The 10428-nt window shown below is 36.4% G+C and overlaps 1 long non-coding RNA gene across 1 annotated transcript; it reads right to left on the bottom strand.

Moving 5' to 3' along the window:
• Positions 1-402: 402 nt before the first annotated feature.
• LOC120166003 lies at positions 403-1924 on the bottom strand. Its single transcript, XR_005519888.1, has 3 exons — positions 1666-1924; positions 1062-1135; positions 403-481 (listed from the first exon to the last, which is right to left on the bottom strand). It is a non-coding gene; the product is annotated as an uncharacterized LOC120166003 (long non-coding RNA).
• Between the last annotated feature and the right edge of the window lie 8504 nt (positions 1925-10428).

Below are 10428 nucleotides of genomic sequence, written 5' to 3'. Positions count from 1 at the left end.
AGCATTACTCAACACTTCAAAGAAAATATAGCAATTTTTGTAACATGTTTCCCACTTAATCCACATATCTAAAACATTTTATCATTTTATCAAGAGAATTAAAAGAGTCGTGGTAATACGTGTCTTCGACACGTCCGCGCGGATACTATCTTTTTAGAGAAAATTATCGCAACGACACTGTACACTATCGCAACGCGAAATAGAAAATCGCAATGCGATTTTCAACTATCGCAACGCGAAATGCAGCGCGAATTTGCGATACTGGATATCGTGTTGCGAATTAGAGATCGCATTGCGATTTTGTTGGTCATTTTGGCAAATCCAAAAAAAATTGGTTAAAATCGTATATTATAAGGCATTTTTGGTCACTGAGGCGATTTTCTCAATATAATAATAGTCTGAAATGGTCATACTATATAAAATAATAAAATATTGCTTGTCGATCCTCCAATGCCAGGACGATCCTATCGGTCACGAGAATCTGTAGAAGAGAAAATTAATGGGTGAACTACAAAGCTCAGTGTGTCATCTAAGTGTAATCAGTCGACATAGAAGTAAACCATATCATTTGAGCATCACATAATATTCACAAATTCAAAATATGGAACACCTAGCACATCATATACAATATGAATAAAATGAAATGCAACCTAGTTCACTTTACCACATCACTATGTCATTATTGGGTTTATTATCCCAAAAGATTAACGAGTCGGTAATTGGATTTATCATCCTAATTGATAAACCAACCAGTAATTGATTTTACCATCCTAACAAATGAACCAGTCAATATTTCAGTCACCTATGTAATGCTTTCCAATCTCGATGCGACATATGAAATAATATTAAATAATGTATATGTTCATATTGAAAATAAACGATCATAACATATGCAGTTCATCATGCTTTGGTCGCTGATATAAACATAGTTCATTCGTACGATATAGACACACATCGGTAAATATAAAGCATAGATAAACATACCCAACATCAATGCTCAAACATATCATATACATAACACACTCAAATATAACACATGTAGCACCGAACAAGGAACACACCTCTAGCAAGTTGTAACGCTAACTCTAAACATGTTTCCCACGTTTGGTAGCACTAGGTCCAGCAGCATTAGAACCTATCAGTTTGAAACACTCTTTTAATAATCAAAACAACTTGTATACTAACTATAAAGAATTACAATTCCCAAGGTAAAACATCTTATGTGTAACTCTATTCGAACTGTCAAGATTAATATGAATAGGATGAGACGAATCCGGTCTACTAGCGAGCGGTCGTGAGAGATCGAATCACCTTCATAAACAATCAATAACAAATAAGACAATTTGCAAATAATAAGTGTAATAGAAAGTCCAAATAATTAATAATAACGATAGATGAAAGCCTTCAGGTTAGAATTTGGTAAAACAGATTAAAAAACGAGGGCAGAGTGTCGAAAAACATAAGAGTAGAGATTTTCAAAAAAAAAAAAATCAACAGTCAACGGGTCAACGAATTAGGTTGGGTCAACGGTCGGGTTTGATTCGGTTCAGCTGAACTGAATCTGTTTGGCCCAAATCGATTAAGACGGTTCCAATCTCCCCTAGCTGCGGACGATGCCTATGCGTAGGGCGGCGCATGCGGCGGCTATAGTCACCGAAATTTTACCATATTTTCCAAATTTGCTATTTACGAGATGAGGGTTTGCAGATGATATTCGGGTTCTAAGAAACCGAAAGTTCCCTTCCTTCACCCCCGAACGGAGACGACGGTGGAGACACGACTGGACGGGTTTCGATCATCTGACGAGAGGAGCAACGTGATAAGGGCGGTGTCGATAACGATGGTCGACAACGTGGTTATCAGATCGGCTTTTAGATTGTGGAGCAAAAACAATTAACTTATGAGAGGCTGAAGAGAAAAATAAAGGGAAAAGGAGGAGAAAGTAGTGTAAATAGATATTTAAATGATCTAGCTCCCGGGTTAATTATACAACAAGTACTCTTACTTTACGAAAATTTAACCCTTAAATTTTGGGATGTGACATTGAAAAAAATCTCGCCAGCTTGCACGAGTCGTATTATAGGATCAAACATGAGCAAATATTGTTCGAACCATATCCTAAGAAACTCCTTTCTGCCGGCCTTAGTTACAGCTAATTTTTCATCGTACAAATGATTTGCAAACAGGTTTGGAATAATGGACATTTAGCGACGCACCTAATCAGCCGTGGGGTTTATCAACCTCACCTAAGACAGTCCACCTTCATCCCATGATCGCATTCTTCTGCCACCTAACTTTAATTCAATCCAAGTAATTAGCCACACCTTTGCAATGAGAGATTAATAAGTGACCCATAACATTGCAACTTGTGAAATCAACTCCACTTCAAGATTATATCGATCGCCTTCCCTTGTCTCAATAAACATCTCCACTGTCAATTTTATGGCAATCACCTTCGAATGGTCTATACTATTTGATGAGAAAAACTTGAACTGCAATCATAACACATACCTCACCTTGATGATCCCTCAACATACCTACTGCATCCAGCAAAACTTATTTTTAAAGTTCCATCAACTTTTCTACATACCTTCTTGAACATTCAGCTTATGTAGAAACCAAGTCAGTGAGTGTTCTCCATAAACTCATAGTTTTATTCTTTACATAACTTACCAATAATGTTAGTATGTTTAAGCATTTGCATAAGTGTTCTTCATTTGATCATCTAATTAAATAGATTATCTAATTAAATGTTTACATTTCATAACACCCTTAAGCTGAACCGTGCATGATGACATTCCAATTTGTTAATTTTTCTTAGGAAACAAAGTAAATTTTTCTCTCCGTATGGATCTTCCAACTACAGAACATGCTTAGCCATCCTCGGGATTCAGCTCTTGGAGTTTATTCAGATAAGATAGTTAATGCATGAGAATTTTATAAGGCCTATGCAAGTAATATGAATTTAGTGCACGTCGGAGAACAATTCAACATGATGGAACAGATAATGTGAAAACATAAGAATTTTTTATTCAAAGGCTGGGTATAGGAAATCAAAAATATATGATGATGAACGTCAATAAGCTCCTCGATCGGCCATGAACAAGAACTAGTTGCAAGGTTAGATTTGATTAACTGGGTTATCTCATTTTGTGATAATGAACATAATTATCTACTTTGCCCACCTATTATGAGACTTTTTTTCCCATCGAATAGCTACTATTTCTGATATCGTGGAGGCTAGATCATTTAAAGTTGTTGGTGTCGGAACATTACAAATTATGAATTACTTCATGCAACAGTCGGGGTTTTCAGAATACTGGTTTTATTGAGAAAGACCTCTACAATTTCCTTCGTAGTTCAGTTATGAAGCGAAAGAACTTATTGACGAGGATGTAAATACGCTACTTTCTGACATTGAATTTAAAAGAGAGATACAGTCGATGATTTTTATGATAAAAGCATTCAAATTTTTTAATACATTGTAAATATTTTAATTTTTTTAATAATTTATAATTTATAATTTAATAATTTTTAATATTTTCAATTCCATAATTTTACTCCTTTTTATATTGTTTTGTAATTTTTTTATATTTTCTAAAAAATAGTTAACATTTTTTATATTTTAATAATTTCTTATATTCTTAATTATTTTTAAATATTAAATAAGTCCTAGGGATTTCTATAAAATTTAATTATGACATTAAATTCAGTAAAAAAACCAGTTTAAGTCATTCAGATAAACTATCTTTCATACATAAAACGTCACACCAGTGCAATTAATTGTTACATCTATCGACAATGGTTTTCGTCCCGACATTATTATTATTATTTTTACATGCCAGAATTACATGTCCAACTGGGCCCAGAACTACAACCCAACCGACCCAAGCCCAAAGCCTAGCTAACCCTAACCCTAAACCTCACTATTCAATTATCGTTGCTGTCAGAGAAGAAAACAGTCGTCGTTGGTGTCGCATTTTTGTTAGAGTCTCCATCGCCGGTGACACTGTTGCTGAGGTCATCTTCAAGTGATCCGTCATCATCATCTACAACAAAACAATATCATTTAAAGTAAAAAATCAAATCCACACCAAACCCATTAAAATAAATGAGCCATACCCGGAAAATTCGAGATCTCAACCACCAATTATCAGCACTATATGTCTTAAGCCTCACCAAACACTCAAGCCATCCACCATTTTTTTTACGAAAGCAACAGAGACCATTTAAATGAGGGGGTTTGAACTGAAAGAAAAAAAAGAGCTTTAAGAATAACAAAAGAGAAGGGGGATTACCAACAGATCAAAAAAATTCAAGGGGAAGAGATAACCATTGAGGAAAGAGGGGTTAGGTTTTTGGGTAAAAAAGGGGGAGGAAAAAGAACAACCGAAAAAAAGAGACGAACCGAAAGAAAAAAAGATTTAAAAAAAGGATCCAAAAAAGAAAGAAAAGGAATACAAAGAATAGAAAATGAGGCTTACCCCTTTCATGGTTTATCGGAGAGAATAAGTGTCACTGGAGATAGGAAGAGTCCGAAATTTTGCATATAGATCTATGCCGATCTAGATCGTTTTTGGGCAAACAAAGACTAGATCCGTGCTCAAGACGTTGAGACGAAGTCGTCCGTGAAATTTGGGCTTGAAAAATCACCTACGAATTATGGCAGCCGGCGGCGAAGCCCCTCGCCAGAGATCCACCGACACTTGTAGGGAGAGGGGAGAACTTCTCTCTAACCTAAAAAAAGAATAAATGAAAATTATGAAAAAATGGATAAAAAGTGGTTATATAGACTACCCAAAATGACGTCGTTGCAAGGGGAGGGGTTTGTGATTTCAGCACATGGGTTAATCACGCAACAAGCCACCTAATGCTTGTAATTTTTCCAATTTAGTCATTAAATTCAACTTTTTGTTTTTATTTCAAGCTCTTTATTTTGCACATGTTCATTTTAGTCCCTGTTCAAAGGTTTCTTAGAGTTTTGATTTAGCCTCTATGTTTCACGCATGTTACAATTTGGTCACCTTGAGTTTTTGTGTAACAACCCCAGACCGATGTGGGTGACCCGATCCGATTCGAGGTGTCATTTTAGGGCCACCGGAGCGATCTACCGTAAAAATCTCGAAAAATTTAAAACTTTTATTAAAACATGTAAACTCATAAAATAATTTATAAATACAAAAGTAAAATTTCTCAGTAATCTAAAATAACATAGATTTTTAGACTCGGATATATAACAAAATACAACCTACATGCCCCCTAATCACATGTACCATACTCTGTAAACAATGCCGGAAGAACTCCCTTACTGATGTCGATAGATGCACTTGTATGATTTTTTTAACCTGAAAAGGTGAGTGACAGAGTGAGCTTTGGAAAGCTCAGTAATACAGAACTACCAGATGATGCTGAAGAACATGCAGATAATACATAAACATATGTTTCCTTATTGGTTCCGACATCTATAGATTTTTAGGCGGAGCTGAGGTCCCACTGATATCTCAAGTAATAACAGACATTAAGTTTTCCATTCAGAGGGAAATATTTCGGATGACTGGGTTCAGGAGATTAAAATAGGGTGTCTAGTGTATTCCCACAAAACCATTTAAAACATGTTTTCAAAACCATAATAGTCCCCCCCAACCGAACGCCATATGCAACTCCACAAAACTGTATAACCTAAGGGAGTACGTTGGGGGCTGAGAGCCTACCCAAGAAAATTCTTGGGGCCACGGAGGCTAACCCAAGAAAAATCTCAGGGCTGTAGAGCCTACCCAAGGGTTTCCTTAGGTCCATAAGGAATTACCAGTTGGTGCAGAACCTATAAAAGAAATTAACGCAGCGACTAAACCTGACAGAGTCTTTATACCAGATCCCAGAGTATCCCAAATAAAACATTTTCATTCAGTAAACAGAGATATCAGAAATCATAGTAGAGATCAGAACAGAAATTAGAGAAAATATTCATGTGATCAGGGAACACACTAGAGGTTCCAGATATGGTTCGGAGATATTGGATAATCTTATCGGGCAGAGAAACATGGATCTTCTATATATCGATAGAATGCCGGAAGTTAGAATCATTATCGGAAGAGTTCATTAGCTGACGGAATCATCAGTTATTCAGAATGTGATTTATCCATATCATATAATATTCGAACATTTTTTTGGAGGCACTAAGTAATTACAAGGGTATTCAGAGTCCTTTTCATTTGATTTACTTGTGTTTTTCAGATATGACCGGAGTGATTCTATTATTAAGGAAAATCATGGGAATTTTAGGTATTAGGTTCTTAGATAATTCATAGTGATTTGAGTTGATAAGGGAGAAACGAAGATTCAGAGCATCTACAACTTGTGTCGATATATCAGAATATCAAGTTAACTCTAACTGTACAGGTCCCATCAATGATACCTGCCAATTGATCAAATCGTTGCACTTCCAGAGTATTAACTTTTTAATACATACATTTCTTGTCAAATTAATCATCAGTGTTTCAAGACTTATCCAAGTTATTCACTTAATTCAAGGTCATCAGGGTACGCAATTCAATTAGTCAAGTTTATCCCGTCCACTTCAGAGTTTCTAGAGCAATTATGTTATTTCTGAAATTGGAATACATACAGAGTTTATCCCGTCCACTAGTAATTTATTTATCAGGCGGTTTTGTCCAAAAATCACAATTCCTAAATCTTTCTCCATCTTGGGGTTAGAAATTGGTTATCCAGATTTTCTAAGCAAAACTAGCATTTTCTATGCACATCAGTAGTTTCATCGGATCAATATGTCTTTTCAGAGTTATTATCCAACTTCCAAGGATAATTATTATCTTTTTACAACATAAGGGTTTTTTCATAATTTCACCTAACCGAAGTATTCTCATAATTTCTCATCCAAGTACCTTTGGCATTTAACTTTTAATGGGATAAATTATAATTTACAGATCCAGGGGCTGATTACTTTATCACTTAATCACATAACTTGTAATTTAATTCTAACGGTCCCCTATTTTCTTATATTAGTAATCTGATCCATATTCAATTACCGAATTTTTACCGCATTCGTATCGAGTGTAAGAATTAATTAACTACATAGATGAGACCAAAATTTTCATTCATGCATTTACCAATACCAACATGTTCCATAAAGCACAAAAAGGTAGTACTGTATTACCTCAGTTTCTATGCCATATGGATCAACCAATTAATCTTCATTCGATAACTCTCGAACTTGAAATCCACGTCCAATAATTTCTCAGATACACAACAATAGAAATTTCATTAGAAACAAAGCTTAATTACAAAAAACAGATCGAATCAGGTGGTTAATCATATAACAATAAATTACCAAAATCAATTTTAGTATTCAAATATAATAATAGAAAAATAAAAGAACCATCATCAAGGCTCTTCACATAGACACAACAATCATACTCACTTCGCTTGTAGCCAATCTTGATCATATAGGAGTCAAACCGTTTTGATAACTCTGTAAAAAGACTACTTTTAAGGCCTTTTTGACTTAAGTTATTGTTTGTTTAAGGGTACATATAAGTCATTTTAGATGTATGTAGTTGCATGTAATTGCATTTGTGGTGGTTGTGTTATTTTATTTTATTAAGGTGCTATATGAGGAGGAAGGTGTGGTTTTTTAGTGATGTGCAGGAAACAACAAGCAAAATAGGCGAGCTGGGAAGTAATGTCGCGGCATCACACGCTGAAGCAGATTGAAATGCCTCGGCATTTCTGGCACAAAAAACGACAAAAATATACAGCTGTACGTGGACAGCTAGCTCTGCACGTGAAATAATAGTTGTAACAACCTGCTAGGGGACCACTGACACCTGGAGGATAAGGTTCATGCACAACATGTGATTCTAGGGGTATGAGGGGTATTTTACACCCAACAATATCCCAACAACATCATCATTACCCCTAGATATTTTTATTAAATATTACACCTCACAAGAGAGAGAGTGTGTGGAAGAAAGGAGACACATATTGTAGCGGAAAAATCATATTTTTATTTTCCCTTTTCCTTTCTTCTTCCTTGGGTTTCCTCCATTGATAAAGCTTCAAGGAGTGGCGAGCTAGGCGCCGAGAGGAGCTAGCGAGCTAAGGTGGTTCGTGGTGGCCGAAGAGACCTCCGGTGGCGCGCGTCGAAGGCTCTTTCTCACTTCCCTTTGCTATTATTTTATTTATTTTATTTGTGGGTTGTTGGAACGAATATTTTGTGGATTTTTCTATGGATATTTCGATCCCCACCATGAACTAACTTATTTGGTGGTGTTGGTTTAATGGATGTTTTAACTTTATTTTAATGGTATATTTAAGTTTATTTTGGTTCTTTATTTGCTTTGTTTATGAATGCTTCACCATCTAGGCTTGTAAGAGGCATGGAAATGTCCATTTCTTAGATGAAGGTTAGGTGTTCGGAAGAATCCTAAGCTAAAAGTACTTGTAAGTATTCAGAAGAAACGCAAGGCAAGATCCTCATAAGCAATGGGTTATAGTATTTTCAAGGGGCTTTGAACCGGCCTAGGAATATTATAACCTAATCCCTTAGATCTCGGAAGAGACTAGGATAGGATTTCAATGACTAAAAAGGGTGTCTTTATCAATAGGGTAGGCTGTCCAACATCGTTGAGTGAGAGCAGATGCCTTGGTATGCTATTCTGTTAGGTTCATGTGAGAACATTTTAGGAAAGCCCTGTCGAGTAAGTAAAGACCAGATAGCTTAAATCTGCCTGAGAGATAAGTTTAGCATTCTTAGATCAATCCCTACCATTCATTCCATTGAAAGCTTGTCACGTGAGGATTATCTTCTTTTCATTTTATTTATCTTTTATTTATTGTTTTTACCATTTTTCATTGTCTTGACATTTCATCATTTTCAACACTAAACATCTATTCTTGCCACTGCATTTCCATTTGCTACACCATCACACCATCAATCCACATTCACCAGCATACACATATCCATTATCGTGACATTTATATATATCAAGACTAACTATACTTAGGTAGAATAGTGCATAAACTTTACCCAATATCCTTCCAATCCCTGTGGAGACGATACTCACTCATCACTTTATTACTTGAGCGATTGTGTATACTTGCACATTATTTGCGTATATTTTACAGTACTCACAACACGCGAACAAGTTTTTGGCGCCGTTGCCGGGGATTGGCAATTGATGATGTTGAGTTTAGTTGTTGCACCGTTTTATTTATTTTCTTTGTACATAGTTACTTGTTTTTCTGTTTACCTTTTTCAGGTGTTACGTTGTCGCATGACACGTAAAAGACCCAAAGAACCATTATTTCATATAGAACCTGAGGCTCATGTTGTTCAAAATCAAGTGAAGGATCCTGCAGTTCTAAATGCCACGACAATTCCAAATGCTAGGAATGTTGCTCGACCACAAACTATTAGAGATTACTTAGCTCCCACCTTGGATGACCTAAAACATGCTATTATACCTCCCAAGGTTCAGGCAACCCAATTCGATCTCAAACCAGTTATGTTTGACATGTTGGACTTGATTGGAAAGTTTGGTGGTGCTCCTCATGAGGAAGCAAGGCAACATGTTCGAGAATTTTTGGAGGTCTGTGACTCCTTTCGACAAGAAGGTGTGCATGAAGATGTGCTGAAACTGAAGTTATTTCCATATTCTTTGAAAGATGATGCCAGGGCATGGCTCAATGGATTACCTTCCGGCTCTATAAGGTCTTGGGATGAATTGTACAAAATTTTTTTGCTACGACATAATCCACCGAATATGAACAACCATCTTAGGAATGCCATAGCATCTTTTCACCAAGCTGATGACGAGTCAATGCATGAGTGTTGGGATCGCTACAAAGAATTGCTTCGCAAATGTACCAATCATGGATTCCACGACTGGACTCAAGTCGTGATGTTCTACAATGGAGCCAATGCACCCACGAGGATGATGCTAGATGCCTGGACAAATGGCACTTTGCTTGACAAATCACCTGAAGAGGCTTTTGGCATTCTTGATCGAATTGATAACCATGATTACCAATTTCCCTCTTCAAGGTTTGAAACTATAAGGAAGATATATGGGACATTCAAGTTGGAAGCTGAAGATTCAGTGTCGGCCCAACTCTCTACCATCACCAATATGTTGAAGAATTTGCAAAATTCTAAGGAGGTGAAAGATGTGAAGGTTGATAGCTTGGCATGTCTGTTATGCCAAGGCAATCACCATGAATGTGAATGCCCGAGCAATCAAAAGTCCATCAACTATGTGGGAAGCTTCAATGGATGGAGTCAGCATCCCAATTTCTCATGGGAAAATCAAGGAGCTTGTAATGTCAGTCGTCTCGCTCAGCAGCATTGTATAGATGAGCCCCCAGCCTTTCAAACGAATATGCCATGGCATAATCAAGGGACAACATCTT

The sequence above is a fragment of the Hibiscus syriacus genome, unplaced genomic scaffold (assembly GCF_006381635.1).
Source record: "Hibiscus syriacus cultivar Baekdansim isolate YM2019G1 unplaced genomic scaffold, ASM638163v2 tig00111621_pilon, whole genome shotgun sequence".
In the NCBI taxonomy this organism is placed as follows: Eukaryota; Viridiplantae; Streptophyta; class Magnoliopsida; order Malvales; family Malvaceae; genus Hibiscus; species Hibiscus syriacus.
The sequence above is the reverse complement of the archived record's forward strand: the minus strand, read 5'-3'. Positions and strand labels throughout refer to the sequence as shown.